The sequence below is a fragment of the Mustelus asterias genome, chromosome 10 (assembly GCF_964213995.1).
Source record: "Mustelus asterias chromosome 10, sMusAst1.hap1.1, whole genome shotgun sequence".
NCBI lineage: Eukaryota > Metazoa > Chordata > Chondrichthyes > Carcharhiniformes > Triakidae > Mustelus > Mustelus asterias.
In genome coordinates, this window is record NC_135810.1 from 22,702,894 (window position 1) to 22,718,979 (window position 16,086).

At 42.4% G+C, this 16,086-nt stretch overlaps 1 protein-coding gene and 1 long non-coding RNA gene across 4 annotated transcripts in view; one reads left to right on the forward strand and one right to left on the reverse strand.

Moving 5' to 3' along the window:
• Nucleotides 1-16,086, forward strand: part of LOC144499546 (uncharacterized) — a 155,392-nt gene that overhangs the window by 56,763 nt on the left and 82,543 nt on the right. The window lies entirely within an intron of this gene.
• The window catches only part of slitrk6 (SLIT and NTRK-like family, member 6), a 37,961-nt gene that overhangs the window by 15,805 nt on the left and 6,070 nt on the right, over nt 1-16,086 (reverse strand). Inside the window, exon 2 of one of the 3 annotated variants that reach the window (XM_078221640.1) lies at nt 11,825-11,922. The exons of 1 other annotated variant lie outside the window; for it this stretch is intronic. The gene's annotated coding sequence lies outside the window, so the exon portion shown is untranslated. Of the gene's footprint in view, nt 1-5,272; nt 5,413-11,824; nt 11,923-16,086 lie in introns of all 3 variants that reach the window. One more of the 3 variants, XM_078221641.1, reaches the window with a different exon arrangement.

A 16,086-nucleotide genomic window follows, 5' to 3' on the forward strand; every position in this document is an offset into this window, starting at 1 on the left:
AAATGATAGTAAAAGTTTTTACAAGTATATAAAAAGGAATAGAGTGGCTAGAGTGAATGTTGGACCCTTGGAAGATGAGAGGGGGGATTTAATAGTGGAAAACGAGGAAATGGCTGAGACTTTAAATAAGTTCTTTGTGTCGGTCTTCACGGTGGAAGACACAAATAGTTTGCCGAATATTAGAGATCGAGAGTTGGTGGGAGGGGAGGTCCTTAATACAATTACTGTTACTAAGGAGGTGGTGCTTGGTAGACTAATAGGACTGAAGGTAGACAAGTCCCCGGGCCCGGATGGAATGCATCCCAGGGTACTGAAAGAAATGGCTGAGGTAATAGCAGATGCGTTAGTAGTAATTTATCAAAATTCGCTGGACTCTGGGGTAGTGCCGGCTGACTGGAAAACAGGAACTGTTACGCCGCTGTTTAAAAAAGGAAGTAGACAAAAGGCGGGTAACTACAGGCCGGTTAGCTTAACGTCCGTAGTTGGGAAGATGCTAGAGTCCATTATTAAAGAGGAAATAACAGAGCACCTGAATAAGAATGGTTCGATCAAGCAGACGCAGCATGGATTCATGAAGGGAAAGTCGAGTTTGACGAATCTACTGGACTTTTATGAAGATGTCACTAGTGCGGTTGACAGAGGGGAACCGGTGGATGTGGTGTTTTTAGATTTCCAGAAGGCGTTCGATAAGGTGCCTCACAAAAGGTTGCTGCAGAAGATTGGGGTACACGGAGTTAGGGGTAAGGTGTTGGCGTGGATTGGGGATTGGCTATCTAACAGGAAGCAGAGAGTTGGGATAAATGGGTGCTTTTCTGGTTGGCAGTTGGTGACCAGTGGCGTGCCGCAGGGATCGGTGCTGGGGCCTCAATTGTTTACCATTTACATAGATGACCTGGAGGAGGGGACTGAATCTAGGGTATTCAAGTTTGCTGATGACACGAAGGTGAGTGGGAAAGCGAATTGCGTGGAGGACGCGGAAAGTCTGCAGAGAGATTTGGATAGGCTGGGCGAGGATCTGGCAGATGGAATATAACGTTAGCAAATGTGAGGTTATCCACTTTGGAAGAAATAATAGTAAATTGGAATATTATTTAAATGGAGAAAAATTACATCGTGCGACTGTGCAGAGGGGCCTGGGGGTCCTTGTGCACGAATCGCAAAACTCAGTTTGCAGGTGCAGCAGGTGATCAAGAAGGCGAATGGAATGTTGGCCTTTATCGCGAGGGGGATAGAATATAAAAGCAGGGAGGTCTTGCTGCAACTGTACAAGGCACTGGTGAGGCCGCAACTGGAATACTGTGTGCAGTTTTGGTCCCCTTATTTGCGAAAGGATATATTGGCCTTGGAGGGAGTGCAGAGAAGGTTCACCAGGTTGATACCGGAGATGAGGGGTGTAGCTTATGAGGAGAGATTAAACAGATTGGGTCTGTACTCATTGGAGTTTAGAAGGATGAGGGGTGATCTTATAGAGACATATAAGATAATGAAGGGGCTGGATAGGGTAGAGGTGGAGAGATTCTTTCCACTTAGAAGGGAAACCAGAACTAGAGGGCACAGCCTCAAAATAAGGGGGGGCCGGTTCAGAACAGAGTTGAGGGGGAACTTCTTCTCTCAGAGGGTAGTGAATCTCTGGAATTCTCTGCCCATTGAAGTGGTGGAGGCTTCCTCGTTGAATATGTTTAAATCACGGGTAGATAGTTTTCTGATCGATAAGGGAATTAGGGGATGTGGGGAGCAGGCGGGTAAGTGGAACTGATTCGCTTCAGATCAGCCATGATCTTGTTGAATGGTGGGCATGCTCGAAGGGCCAGATGGCCTACTCCTGCTCCTATTTCTTATGTTCTTATGTAAACCGGGTCGTCATGGATCGAAGGGCCTGATTCCGTGCTGTATATCTCCATGACTCTGTATTTGTTGGTGGGGGCAAGAGGATTTTTGGACTGAAATGGATCTGATGATTGACATACTTTGTGAGTGTGTTGGTTCCTAGTCTATTTGGTTATTGTTTTGCTTTAGTTTGAATTCTTAAAAATGCATAACTAGGTTCTCAGAACATGGACTGCGTGGATTAAGATTGTTCTTGCTGGCAATATTAACAGAATGAAAGTGAATGCAAAAGAGTGCACTGAAATTTCTTAACTTATCCATGTTTCATTTTATCGCAACTATAAGACTGGAATTTCCTAACACTTCCACCTCCAACATCCACCCTCCCACACAGCCCCCTCCCCTACCACGGCGGTGGCGGGGGAGGGGGGACATCCCACGGCTGAGATCCCGCTGAAGTCAATGGCAACTTGCATGCCTCACCCGTCCCACCACTGGAGAACCCACAGCGGGGTTGACTTTGGCAGGATTAGAAGATCCCGCCAACAGGAAGGGCTGGAAAATCCCACCCATGTGTCTGCCTGTGTGAGTGTCTTGTTGAAGGCACCCACTTAATGTTTCCTGCTATGTCAGGACTTTGCACGTTTCAGCACAAGCGTCAGCATTGTTTTCTTCCAGAAAATATCTGCCAGTCTCAGATATTTACATGTCATGGAATAAACCTTGATGCCTTTCAAGTGACTTGTTTGTAATTCTAATTGGCCACTCTCCCCACCATAGATCATTGTACTCCAGTTGCTGCGTTCTTTCCGTTAGTTGTGGAGTCGTTAGAAAGAGGCCATTTGACCCCTTGAATCCATGCTGGTTATTTGTAAATAATCTAATCAATCCCAACCCTCCATTCTAGCTCCATAGACCAGCAAGGTTACTTCCCACATTTCTATCCAACTTTATTTTCCTCTTCCACCAGCCTCATTAGCAGCAGGTCAGGTCATTACCATTCATTGTGTAAAAATGTTCTTTCTCACATTGCCTTATATTACTTGCCCAAGACCTTAAATCTGCTTCTTACGCAATTAGCCAATAGCATTTTTTGGCTGTCTTATCTAAGACTGTCATAATCTTGTACACATCTCTAAAATCATAGAATCCTTACAGTGCAGAAAGAGGCCATTTGGTCCATCGGGCCTGCACTGACAACAACCCCACCCATGCCCTTTCCCCTGAACCCCATGTATTTACCCTGCTAGTCCCCCTGACACTAAGGTGCAATTTATCATGTAAATCCATCTAATCTGCACACCTTTGGACTGTGGGAGGAAACTGGAGCACCCGACGGAAACATACGCAGACACGGGCAGAACGTGCAAACTCTGCACGGACAGTGACCCAAGCCGGGAATTGAACCCAAGTCCCTGGTTCTGTGAGGCAGCAGTGCTACCCACTGTGCCACCCTATTCACTCCTCAATTTTGTTTGCTCCAAGAAGAAAATCGTTAGCTCCTCCAACCTAACTCTCCGACTAAATCTCCTCATTCCTGGAACCAATCTGGTAAACCTCCTCTGTATGTTCTCAGAACTGAGCACAATACTCGAGTTGGGGTCAAACTGGAGCTTTATAAAAATTTGGCTTAATTTCCCAGCTTTTGTACTTATATTCCTACTTATGAAATCAAAGAACTATGCTTGCAATATGTGCTACCACTATCAAAGATCCATACACATGAATCTCCAGGTTCCTCTGTAGCTGGACATACTTTCGAGGTATGTCATCAAGCCTTTGTTGCCGCTCCCAATCCTTTCTGCCAAAGTTAACTTAGATGTTTATATTCAATTTAATCTGCACATATCTGTCCGTTCTCCAAGCCTATGTTTTTTCTATTAAAATTGATTCATATCATCCTTCTTGTCTGCCAAACCTCCAAGTTTGGTATCATTGACAACATTTGAAATATTGTTCTCAATTCCAATGTCCAAGTAAGTTATGGATATCAAGAAGAGAATGATCCTAACATTGATCCTTGGGACACCACTGTTTACTTTGGCCACATGGTGGCATAATGATTAGCACTGCTGCCTCACAGTGCCAGGGATCCGGGTTCAATTCCGGCCTTGGGTGACTGTGTGGAGTTTGCATGTTCTCCCGCTGTCTGCGTGGGTTTTCGACAGGTGCTCAGGTTTCCACTCACAGTCCAAAGATGTGCAGATTAGATGGATTGGACATGATAAATTGGCCATTAGTATCAGGGGGATGAGCAGGGTAAATATATGGAATTACAGGGATAGCGCGTGGATGGGATTTTTGTCAGTGCAGACCCAATGGGCCGAATGGCCTCCATCTGCAATGTAGGGATTCTATGATTCTATGGTTCATACTTCCCATCATACTGACCATAACCTGCTCTATTATCCAAGGTGAGTCTGACTATTTTAATGTTAGTGTACCTTTAAGAGATTTATTTTTAAAATCATGCTCACAGCCTTATCGGATGTCATGGTTGCCAGCTTGTCTGGAGACATCCTTTTATTGTTTCTTAGACGGGGCTTTGTTTATTTTTATTCTGCATTGTTAGGAGGAAGGTCATGGGTTCTGGTCAGTTTTTTTTCCTTCCCAGGGAATTCAAGGTTTCATGTTCAATTTTTGGCTAGCAGCAGTATTTAGTTTAGAAGGGGGTGGGCATCAGACTGAAAGCAGTCTCCCCCTCTCTCTCTGGGTTTTGTAAGTTCTGCTGGTTAGCTGAAAGCAAGGCTTCTTGCCTTCCTATAGCAGAAAATCTGCTGTTGGTGGCTTGACAGAGTCTCTCCTTGCTGGTCTGGGAAGCTTTTCTGATTTCAAACTGTTCTGAGGGGACTGCAGCATTCATCCAAAGGACTCAGTTCCAGTATTGTGTGAGCATTAGTCTTTGCTGTGTTAAACCTGTGAAAAGGGTTTTGTCTAAAGGGAGTTTGGTTTTGATTGGAACATCTCAGATATATTTGTTATGGGTTATACATTATTATGGTTGTTTTGTTTTGTTTGTAATTGATAAAAGTTATTGCTATTTTTTTTTCCATACATGTTGCCGAGATTCTTAAATACACTTTGTTTGATAAAAGCTCCCTAGTGGGTTATTTGAATCATACCTGAGGTGAAACATATCATGCTTATCCTAGCCAAATTCAAGATGCAAAACTTATGATCCAGGCGGGCTTCATAAAACATTTTGGAGTTTCTGGCCTGAACAACAACACCATCCTTTTCCGTGAGCTCATCCTATTCCATCAGCCTCAATTTTGTGAACCAGCCTTTTATGTGACACTTTGTCAAACACTTTCTTCAAATTCACTGATTTCCCTTCAATAACCTTCTTTGTTACTTCATCAAAAAGTGGATTAGCACAGATCACGACAGAAAGATGAAGCGTTTCGCACCACGCCCAGACTTTAATGTATGAAGGATTCTTTACCATTTTACTCCTCATTCAGCACCTACTTCTGTTCTTTAGCAGATGCTACTTCAGCAGGTTTTTAAAAACATTTTCTAGCACTTTTCTGTCTGTGAACTTGAACAGAATGGAAATGTGAACAGATGTTTCCTGCATTAATCCTGACACAGAAAAGATACTGTACTGGTTACTCTCTCAGGTGTTACATATCATCATTATGAAGACATATGCGAGGAATGCAACTGATCACACCCTCACTGCAATGCCCTTGTTTGATGAAAATGTCTGAAACAACAGAGTATGACATCCTCTCTAGAAAAATCTCTTGCAGATTAATCTCCATTAAAGGTTAACCAGATTATCGATGGTACATAAACTCAAAATACCATGGGCGCTGGCGGTTTTGTGGCACAGTGGGTAGCACCACTGCCTCTCAGCCCCAGGGGCCTGGGTTCAATTCCGACCTTGGGTCACTGTCTGTGTGGAGCTTGCACATTCTCCCTGTGTCTGCGTGGGATTTCCTCCGGGTGCTCCGGATTCCTTCCACAGTCCAAAGATGTGCAGGTTAGGTGAACTGGCCATGATAAATTGTTCCTTATTGTCAGGGGGATTTGCAGAGTAAATACGTAGGGTTACGGGGAAAGGGCCTGGGTGGGACCGTTGTCGGTGCAGGCTTATTGGGCTGAATAGCCTCCTTCTATACTGTAGGGGTTCTATGAAAATATGTATTCAAAGCTGTAGTTGCCAAAAATATCAGCAGGTCTGGCAGCATTTGTGAAAAAGAGTCATATTTGATTAACTCTGTTTCTTTCTCCACAGAAGCGGCAGAGCTCCAGCGTATTTCCAGCACTTTCTGTTTTCATTCCTTTATTGAAACACATTTTTATTTAGCATTCAGTGACAACTTCCTGGTAATAGCAATGTAAACAACATCTGTTTGTACTGTGGCAGTATCATATTCAAAGCAATATGATGATCCCATATGACGCGATTCATAGAATCACTACAGTACACGAGGAGGCCATTTGGCCTATCAAGCCTGCACCGACAACAATCCCACCCGGGTTCTATCTCTGTATTTTAGCATGGCCAATCAACCTAATCCGTGCATCTTTCGAGTAGGACACCGGGCACCTGGAGGAAACCCAGGCAGACACGGGGAGAATGTGCAAGCTCCACACAATCACCTGAGGCCGGAATTGAAGCTGTGTTTCTGGCGCTGTGAGGCAGTACTGCCAGCCACTGTGCCATCATGCCACCCATGAAGCAGGAAGACTTGGACAAGGTGTGTAAGAAGTGTCCAAATAGTACCCAAGGTGACCTGGCACAGTAACGTCTTCTCTCACTGTAATCCAGTTGTTATGCTCTCTCTGTCTGAAAGGTCCACTTAGAAATATGAAGCATTTTATGTCAAATCCCAGAGTGAAAGACTCTACTATTTTACTTCAAATTAGACATTTTGAAGTTCCACCATTTTGTTATAATCTGTAGCAGATGTACATCAGCAAGTTTTTATTCCTCCTCGCACTGTTTCAGGTGTTTGTCAGCTGTAACAGAATAGAATCGTGAACAGATACATAAATATACACTTGCTGTAATAAAACAAATTGCAGTAAAGGAATATTTTGACAAGGTGCGAACCAAAAATGCTTGTGTTTTATCACAGCAAAGTCTCCTTTCATTGTCTATTTAATGATGAGATAAATGTAAAGTTGTAGAAAGAGATTTTAAATTATGATTTATTTTTAATTGTTTTCTTTTTGAAAATGAATGTTTTAAAAAGTGTGTGTGAACTGTTAGAGAGACTTTGAACAAATATATGGAACACAGAAATACAGAATGTTTTTTCTCCAGTGCAGAGTTTGCCTGGCCTCACCAAATGGCAAATGGCCAAACTGGCAAGGAACACAAGCTACAAATCAGGGACCGTGGGTGAAAATGGAGTAATGTAATAGAGAAGGCCATTGAGGCGCATATCATTTTTTATGAATGAGTTAGTGAAAAGATGAGCTGGTGAGGCTGTTATCTGAAGGAGCTGCAAAGGCTTGGTGGACAGGATAATCTCTTCTTGTTTCTGAAAAATCTTGGCCTGCGTTTTACTCTCCCTGACCAGTGGGTTTGAAGGTGTGTGGGGAATGTAAAACGCAGGGGCTGGGCTTCCCGACCTGCTCCCTCCTGACCTGTCCAGGACTTTAAGGGAGGTTGGTGGGGGAGGTATCAGTTGTCCTATCTGCCCTTAGGTCCATTGAGGTCTTTAAGTGGCAAATTAATATTGACTTAAGGCCCTCATCCTGCCCCTGGCAGTATTTTCTCCATGGCATGGGCTGGTGTGAGGCAAAGATCCCCTAGGTGCATCGGAGGCACCATCCCATCAAGCCCCCTCTTGCCCCCTGATCTCTTGAAACCAACCCCTTTGTTCTAACTCACTCCTCTCAGCATGACCCCTAGTGACGTGTTTTATGATGATGGAGGTGGCCTGTCATGGCTTCTCTCACTGATTTCCTGTTGTTCGCATTCTTTGCCGCCAGGGAACTCGTGATGGGAGGACCGGAAGATCCCACTGGTGGGAACGGCCAGAAAATCCCACCCAATGTCTCGGATACTAAGAAAATCATAAGTTCTTCTTTGAACAGTGGTGAATCCTCTATGACTGCCTGAGAGAGCAGGAAGGATTCCAGCCAAAAGGCAACATGTCTGGCAGTGCAGTATTCCTTCAGAACTGCACTGGAGTGCTGGCCTATATGATGTTCACAAAGTCTGGGTTGGGGCTTAAACCCATGGCTCAGAAGAAAACAACACCAGCACAAAGTCAAAACTGACATCCAATCTGTTCGAAACCTTGGCCAAAATGCTCCCATCTCACCTGCAGCGGGAATCATAACAGGCATGACAGAACATTTGGCAAACCATTCAAAGCTCTGTTGAGCTCAAGTGGGAATTTCCTTTTTTGAGCGTGCGTAGCCGGATAATCCCACCTTTTGAATCACATATAAAATATGGATTTGAAAAATAAATTTATAAAAAGACACTATAGGCATTAAAGCCAGGCTGCTGGCTCTGATGCACACCTCACTGATCTACTACATGGAGACTAGCTCCAGGCAAAGGCTGGGATTCAGCCTCTACAAGGAACTCATTTTCCACTGACAAGATCCTGGCAGCATCACCAACATGATTCCACATGGGCACTGAGTTGGCCTAAAAAGTTAACCGCTGCAGTCAGGTGTGCAGCTATTACCAATCAGATCCAATTCCTACAACACTGCTTCGAGGATCAGGTTTGAGAGCCACCTCAAAGGAAGAACCTTCAACTTTGCTCCCAGTACTGTCCCCAAAACCATCTGCAGGACTAGGAAATTGCAGCCCATTGAGTAAAACAGTGTTGAATCAAACAGCTGTGCAGGGTGACTGTTACTGTGCATCAGCAAATTGGCATGAACACTGTTAGTGGCTTGATACAAGTTTTGAAGTTACGGTCAGGCTATTGAACAGCCAGCATCCGCCACCATGTCTTGTTGACATGCCCCTGGCATTTTTTTATATATTGGTTTTATGGGATGTAATGTTGCTGGCTAGGCCAGCATGTATTGCCCATCTCTAATTGCTACCATCTTGAATAGCCACAGTCAATGTGGTGTAGGTATACCCACAGTGCTGTTCGGGAGAGAGTTGCAGAAATTTGACCCAACAATATTATGTTCTTGCAGATCCTTTAACTTTGAGTCATACTCCAGGTAAAGCCCTGTGAATAAACCAGTGAAATTGAAGAGTCTCATTCTATCCCTCATTGCCCAATTTAAGCTCTGATCCCTTGGTTCCTATGGCTGATCATTTGACATTTTGAGTGCTATCGCCTTTGGTTTGGATGTGCCAGATCTGGATGAATGCAGATCATCTGTCTAAACAAGAAAAAGATGGTACTCCTAATCTGTTTTGGCTACATATTAGCCAACGGCCGGGATTTTCCACCCCCACTGCGGCGTATTTTCGGGTGGCCAATGGTGAGCTGCCTCTGCCGTCGCCAGGTGTGGATGATTCTGCCAAAGTCTATGGTGTTTTGTGTGGCTCGCCCGCCCCTTTGGTGGGCAAGATCCCGCCACTGGGGATCGCCTTTGGTGGGACCAGAATATATCATCAGCGGAAAGGGCTGTAAAATCCCGTCCATTGTTTGTTGGAATCAAATGTAATTGTTTATCTACTAACTTTAGGTGCATGATATGTAATGCTTTGCACTTCTTGGAATTTGAGAAACTTTTATCGACTTCATTCACAAATTTGCTCACTTTTTTGAGACCTTCTATATCTGGGATAATGGCTTCTATCAGAAAAAGCTTCACTTTTAACAAATAGTTCCATCAAAACAAACTGTTCAGCTGCAGAAAATCTTGTTATATTTAATCAGTGATTTTGCACTAAATCTGTGATTTATTGCTATTTGTGCATATTATATTTATTAGCATACATTCCCTTGCATTAATAAAGTTAATAAAGTAAATTTGAACAATTTCAAATATCTCATTGGATGGCTTATCTTACTATAAGCCATAAGTTAAGATGGCACAAATGGAAGTATTCTTGACTATGTGACGACGTGACATTTAAACACACTAAACCACCTGGACAAATGTACGAAGTGTCTTAATATCCATCAGTTCATGTCACACATCCCACAAATTAATGCAACGTGGCTACACTTTTAATTCATAGAATCATAGAATCCCTACAGTGCAGAAAGAGGCCATTCAGCCCATCGAGCCTGCATCAACAATAATCCCACCCAGGTCCTATCCCAGTCACCCCACATATTTACCCTGCTCCTCTCCCTGACATAAAGGGGCAGTTTAATTTGGCCAATCTGCGTAATCTGCACATCTTTGGACTGTGGGAGGAATCCGGAGCACCCGGAGGAAACGCACACAGACATGGGGAGAATATGCAAACTCACACAGACAGTGACCCAAGCCAGAATTGAACCCGGATCCCTGGTGCTGTGAGGCATCAGTGCCAACTACTGTGCCACTGTGCCGCTCTATCAGCATAAACTATTGTTCTATTTTGGACCAATAAAAACAAAAGTAGTACACACATCAATTAACAATCAGCACAACTTTAAGGATTAATAAGCCACGTTAAATTCAAATGATCTTTTGCCATTTGACTCACAGAGATCCCACACATTCTTTTACTGATATGTAAAGTACAGATGTTGCATCATTCCAGATTTATGCCTTTCACATCTATCAGAGACCATCTGGAATTTACACTAATCTGCAGCATACTTGTTCTGCAGAGCACCACATAGAACAAATAGCACTGACAAAGAAAGGTGACTTTCTCGGATAGCTTAGTTTGAGTATAAAAAGGACACAGACAGTATTTTGCATTGATTAGTAGCATATGTCAGACTGATCAAACAAAATAACTATATTTGATTAAGGAAACTGAATGTAGCATACAACTCTTCCAAGTTACAAAGGAAATGAATATATTCTTTGGGGCGTATGAAAATTCATTGGTTACCCACTTAAATAACATGAATTCACTGCTCTAATATCACATGGGATAGTGTATTCCTTCATGATAATTCCACATACACCTGTCATTATGGTGTAATTTTCACATTAAAAATATTATAATTCCCTCGAGCACAACACCCTTTTGCAAGACAATCAATAGTATATCATGCTTATAATGATTTTAAAATATATATACACGAGTATATCCATGAAGATTGTGGAACAGGAGAGGAGCTTGGATTGGAGAAAAGCCTGTCACGTAATGCCACACACCAAATTATTTTTTTTAGCGACTTGAATTTCATTCTCCGGTCTCATACTACCAGCTTAATCCTTCAATTCAGCTCTAACCTTTATAATTGTATTCAAATGTGTGCACTGGTATTCATTAAAATAAATCACATCTATTTATGTTTAGGTTATTAATCTCAATGTAGCAATTGGCTATCAATATGCTATTAAACCACTAGTCCACAGATTGAACACATTTCCACATGAAAATTATGTCCATTAACTGTTGTAATATGTTTCAAATTGTGAAAATCCTTTGGCTGGTTAAATTATTACACAATGACTGCTTTAGCATGCAGTTCCTTTATTCTCTATTTTAACAGGGGCATCAGTTGGTTGAAAATGAACACATTAAGTATGCACATGCTAAAATTTGAAAAAACGTAATTTCAAAGCATTAGACTCTTAAAAACATTTTAAATATTAGTTTATTCAATTAAGAGCTGAATTGTGCAGTACTTTTGGCAATGACCCCAAAATCCAAGCCAAGGATTGACATTGATCAGTTACGTATTGCCAGCATTTCAAAGCACCTCAACAGTCAGAATACCACTAAAGATTTCATACTTTCACCTTGCTACGCAGGCAAATATGGTTCTCGACATGTTTATTCACCAGACAGCACTTAGAATCGAAGACAGCACGTTCATGTGAGCTCAGTGGCTAGTCACTTCTGCAAAATGAGATATAGCATCACATAAACCAAAAGGATATGGGTCCCATTTCTCATCATAAGTTTACTAATCTTAATTGGGGTCATACTTACCTTGACCTTACCTTTTCCCAAGCTCAAGAATTGATTGTAGTTTCTGATCTTCATCATTATCCAACTGGCCCTGGCTGCAAGGCACACATAACTGGATTCTGGGTGAGGACAGAATTAGACTTAGCTATGCTTCCCACCCATTGTAGCAAGCAGCTTGAGAGTAGTATCTGCCAGCTGTTATGCAAAGTTGGCACATCTTTGTTAAAACACATGCTGATTCTGAACATCGTCCAAGTGCAGTTGCAATGGAGATTTTCTGGCAATGATAATGCTTGATGCTCATTGAGTTGTGGGATACCCTAACTTAAAAAACATTCCATTCAATGTTCTGGAAGTTCACATGAGGTTCAATGAACTAATGGACAATTCTAAAACTTAGTTATGCACCAGCCAGGTTATGTGAATCTTCCTATTTCAAAGATGCATTTCCCTTGGCTTAATGCATGGGAACCCTGACATCCAAAATATACTCATCGATTCATTGAGGTTTACAGCATGGAAACAGGCCCTTTTGGCCCAACTTGTCCATTCTGCCCAGCTTTTTACCACTAAGCAAGGCCCAATTGCCCGCATTTGGCCCATATCCCTCTTTACCCATCTTACCCATATAACTGTCTGAATATTTTTTAAAAGACAAAATTGTACCCGCTTCTACTACTGCCTCTAGCAGCTCATTCCAGACACTCACCACCCTCTGAGTGAAAAAATTGCCCCCTGGACCTTTTTGTATCTCTCCCCTCTCACCTTAAACCAATGCCCTCTAGTTTCAAACTCCCCTACCTTTGGGAACAGATGTTGGCTATCTGCCTTATATATACCCCTCATTATTTTATAGACTTCTATAAGATCACCCCTAAGCCTCCTACGCTCCAGAGAAAATAATTAGAAGATAGAAGATAGAATCCTACAGCGCAGAAAGAGGCCATTCGGCCCATCGAGTCTGCACTGACCACAATCCCACCCAGGCCCTACCCCCATATCCCTACATATTTACCCGCTAATCCCTCTAACCTATGCATCCCGGGACACTAAGGGGCAATTTAGAATGACCAATCAACCTAACCCGCACATCTTTGGACTGTGGGAGGAAACCGGAGCACCCGGAGGAAACCCATGCAGACACGGGGAGAATGTGCAAACTCCACACAGACAGTGACCCGAGCCGGGATTCGAACCCTGGTCCCTGGAGCTGTGAAGCAGCAGTGCTAACCACTGTGCTACCGTGCCGCCCCAGTCTATTCCAGTCTATCCAGCCTCTCTTTACAATTCAAACCATCAAGCTCCGTAGCACCCTAGTAAATCTTTTCTACACACTTTCTAGTTTAATAATATCCTTTCTATAATAGGGTGACTAGAACTGTGCACAGTATTCCAAGTGTGGCCTTACCAATGTCTTGTACAATTTCAACAAGACATCCCAACTCCTGTATTCAATGTTCTGACCAATGAAACCAAGCATGCCGAATGCCTTCTTCACCATCCTATCCACCTGTGACTCCACTTTCAAGGAGCTATGAACCTGTACTCCTAGATCTTTTTGTTCTGTAACTCTCCCCAATACCCTACCATTAACTGAGTAAGTCCTGCCCTGATTCATTTTACAAAAATGCATCACCTCACATTTATCTAAATTAAACTCCATCTGCCATTCATTGGCACACTGGCCCAATTGATCAAGATCCCGTTGCAATCCTAGATAACCTTTTTCACTGTCCACTATGCCACCAATCTTGGTGACATCTGCAAACTTACTAAACATGCCTCCTATATTCTCATCCAAATCATTAATATAAATAACAGTGTACCCAGCACCGATCCCTGAGGCACACCGCTGGTCACAGTCCTCCTGTTTGCAAAACAACCCTCTACAACTACCCTCTGTCTTCTGTCATCAAGCCAATCTTGTATCCAATTAGTTACCTCACCCTGGATCCCATGAGATTTAACCTTATGCAACAATCTACCTTGTGGTACCTTGTCAAAGCCTTGCTAAAGTCCATGTAAATAACATCAACTGCACTGCCTTCATCTACCTTCTTGGTTACCCCTTCAAAAAGCTCCATCAAATTTTTGAGACACTGTTACTTGATGCTGTGAAAGTGGTAGTCTAACTTTTCTCATATCTCTGCAAACTAACTGCCCCAAATCAGTGACTAGTCATATGTTATTAACTATTAACTTCTGTCATCAATTGGTGACATTCAAACAAAAAAGCTTACACTTACGCCAAATCTTAACAAACATAAATTAATATGTCTTCGCATTACTAATCCACGTATAAAGGGATCCTAAAACAAAATTGAAGATATATTAAATGTTCTTATATATTGCACAGCTCTTTCAATGTGGCTAGATTTATTTTTATTGTTTCACAGGATGTGGGTGTTGCAGGCTCGCCCAGTATTTATTGCCCATCCCTAATTGCCCTTGAGAAGGTGGTGGTGAGTCACCTTCTTGAATAGTTGCAGCTCATGTGGTGTAGGTACAGCCACAGTGCTGTTAGGAAGGGAGTTCGAGGATTTTGACCCAGTGAGGGTGAAGGAACAACGATATAGTTCCAAGTCAAGATGGTGTTTGGCTCAGAGGAGAACCTGGAGGAGAACTTGTTCCCATGCATCTGCTGCCCTTGTCCTTCTAGGTTGTCGAGATCACGGCCTGGAAGGTGTTGTCCAAGGAGCAACTGCCATGTGATGCTGTGGAATTTGTAATAACATTGTGTATTTTATTGTGACAGTGAGACTGCTTTTTAAAAGCAGTCTCACTGTCACAATAAAAGCAATGTTCTTCCCTTTTCCTTTCATTTCTCTTTTCTGAAACACATTTCTTGCCTCCATAGTGAAGAAAGTGGGCAAGAAAAGGGCTTTGTGACATCTGCCAAATTATCACTCATGAGGAAGGGTAATAAAGTGCCCTTTGGATGATTCTCCATAAATGCTTCTTGCTCACGTAGAGGTAACTGCTTTTCATCAAGCAGCTAACCACTGCAACATAGTGGAGATGATTTTAGGCATGGGCAGTCTTGACATGGTGCCTCACCTGCCAGGGAAGTATATTAGGAACACAAGAGCAGAGGCAAGGCATTTAGCTCCTCAAGCCTGTTCTGACAATCACAGCAAGCTACCCGTTTTCTTTCTGCAAGATCTCTGCAGTGCTGAGGATAATGGCTGCAAACATACTTCAAATCAAAACTCCAGTCTTCTTGAAACTCATTGTGTACAAACATTCTAAACATAAAATATTAAACCAACAGAAAAAGATATAAGGGAGCTTATTTGCACAATTTGTCAATAAGATACCTATGGATCCTCGCAGTCTCAGAAAATTATATATATTAACTCGTGTTAGAAAGAGCCAGAACCTGTACCATTGTGCCCTGTGATCTAGTCTTGGGCCCAGATGCTTGTAGGTTACTTGAGTTTCGTTTTCTCAGCTATGGAACCTTTTCAATCCTTGTATTTAATTTGCATTTTTAAACTTATTCCTAGCATCTAAATATTGAGGCATTTATTTTCATAAATTATATTTATTATTATTTGTGTCACTTTGGAAGCCGATCAGTGCTGTAATGGTTATCACGGTGGCATAAATTTCACTAATATGCCCACTGAATCTGCCTCTATATAAAGATTCTGCTCCTCTTTGAATATCGAAGTGAGCATGCAATCTATATTTTTTTCATTCATTCGTAGGACATGGGCGTCGCTGGCTGGACAGCATTTAACTGCCCATCCCTAGTTGCCCATGGAGGGCAGTTGAGAGTCAACCACTTTGTTGTGGCTCTGGAGTCATATGTAGGCCAGACCAGGTAAGGACGGCAGATTTGCTTCCCTAAAGGGCATTAGTGAACCAGATGGGTTTTTCCTGACAATTGACAATGGTTTCACAGTCATCAATAGATTCTTAATTCCAGATATTTTTTATTGATTTCAAATTCCACCAGCTGCCATGGTGGGATTCGAACCCGGGTCCCCAGAACATTAGCCAAGTTTCTGGATTCACAGTCTAGCGATAATACCACTAAGCCATCACCTCCAGTGTAATTTTACTGTCTAAACAAATGGTATGCCAAAAACTTTAAGTATTCCTGTCAACAGTAAAGCTCAGTCCCAGCAGTAGAACATTCTGAAATTAGTTCTCAAATCTTCAAGCCATTCACACTCAATAATGTTTCCCTTGCACACAGTCTGATCACTTACTCCAGACAATTATCTTATGTGTAAAGAAATTCTGTTCTTTCAAATTTATTTCAGGTACAGCTTTTG